The sequence below is a fragment of the Typopeltis vanoorti genome, chromosome 7 (genome assembly GCF_054136105.1).
Source record: "Typopeltis vanoorti isolate ZY-2024b chromosome 7, IOZ_Tvanoo_1.0, whole genome shotgun sequence".
Lineage (NCBI taxonomy): Eukaryota > Metazoa > Arthropoda > Arachnida > Uropygi > Thelyphonidae > Typopeltis > Typopeltis vanoorti.
Window position 1 is genome coordinate 127258220 of NC_143555.1, and position 1723 is coordinate 127259942.

Sequence of the window (1723 nt, forward strand, 5' to 3'; positions counted from 1 at the left end):
ACACAACTGCCCTCAGAGGGCGAGCTGAATTGCTCACAAATCTCCCATTCCTAAACAACTCTCATTACAGATAAAGGGGAATATGAAAAGCTCTGGTGCTTCACCCATCCTGTCAGTAACGTTAATGGTAGACATTGTCTGTTATTATTTTTTTTTAAGAAATATTTCTTAAGGTATTGGTTTTTTATCTTAATTTTTTAAATATTGTTTCTTAAAAAACCTTTTTATTAAGGTAAAGGAAGAAAGTGAAATGGAAATCAATAAAGAATAACTCTCACAAAAACGTCCAGGAAGCCCAGAGGAGAGCAGTACTGAAGAGCCTGGAAACGTTATTTTAAGAGACGCAAAGAAACCCAGAGATGACGTGGCAACACCCCCCAAAACACCTATAATTTTTAGAGTTAGCAATGGAAGCGCAATAAATATTAAGAAGATTCAGAGGATCAGTGAAAACTGCAGAAAAACTATTTAGAATAATGAGCAAAGCAGGACAACCAGAATTTATCAAGTTGTCTGAAAGTAAATGTACATGTATGCACTGGTCTACCTTATTCGTCCGCGACATAAACACTGTTGTGCCGGAACGACATAAAGGGACAAATAGACCTAAATGAGGAGGAGCTAGTATAGCTATGCAACACCTTAAATGTGCTAACAGACTCAGATCTCAAAGAGGATTGCTAAGTCGGGGAAATAATATAATAACCTTCTGTCTGTCCTTTTTTAATTGTATGTTTTGTTCAGATAGGAGGGGGTTGGCCTGAACAAACCCGAGCAGCGAAAGCTTACAGCGAGGCGGTGCAGCACCTTGTGGGCTGCATCACTCGGCCAGGTCCTTCCCCCACTTCTAAATTCACTTGTCTCATTCAACAGCTATCTAAATTCTCCTTCAAGATTTTCTGCAGGTTTAGTCAAATTAATGGTTTTCTTTTTTTTCCTTTGCCTTTATTTCGTTCATGTCAAGCTCCTCTAGTTTCCTACATGTTTCATTTTCAGGATTTTTCCTTTTTTAAAAGTGAAAAATCACCGACCGTTTTAGAAGCATCCCTTGGAAGGAGGGGGGGGGGGGTTCAACAGCTAAAACAGGTCAGCTGAGGCCTCTTTTCTCTACTCTACCCACTATACACTCTACCTTTATCTTCTTCTCCTACTATCTGCTGAATCTCAGCACCCATCCTCCACAGGCCGATGATGAGATATATGTTGAACTCAAAAAAAAATATATATATATATATATAAAAAATATATAAAAAATATATATTGGTATTTCTAGTACTGATTTTCTAAATCGCTTATCGGTCGTTTGGCTAAGATCAAAGTGTAGTATCTGTTCTTATCAGCTAAGAGCAAAACGTAGTACCTGTTTCGGTTGTTATCAAATACGATTCTCATCGAGGCTCTGGATAATTAACTGAGTAGCTGCAGATATAGTATAAATAGTATAAACCCGGCTGGGGCAAGAATAAGCACTCAGTGGTGGTAGGGATATTTAAGGATCCCCCCCCCCTCCCTTCTAGTCAATCTTCCGACCATGATATCTGTTCAACTGCGCGTTTGGACCCTCGGCATCGAGGTGGATGCTACCATATCGGCGAGCACGTTAGCAAAAGCTCTGATGAACTCTGTAGGTGCAGAGAATATATTTGATTTTACCCCTTATATGGGGGAGGAAGATACCAAGTGGTGGTTTAAAATATAGAAACAAGCTGCTTGAAGGTTTTGA

At 39.3% G+C, this 1723-nt stretch overlaps 1 pseudogene; it reads left to right on the forward strand.

Annotated features, from left to right (window-relative positions):
- Positions 1–1287: 1287 nt before the first annotated feature.
- Positions 1288–1434, forward strand: LOC150105048 (U2 spliceosomal RNA; annotated as a pseudogene).
- The last annotated feature ends 289 nt before the right edge of the window (positions 1435–1723 follow it).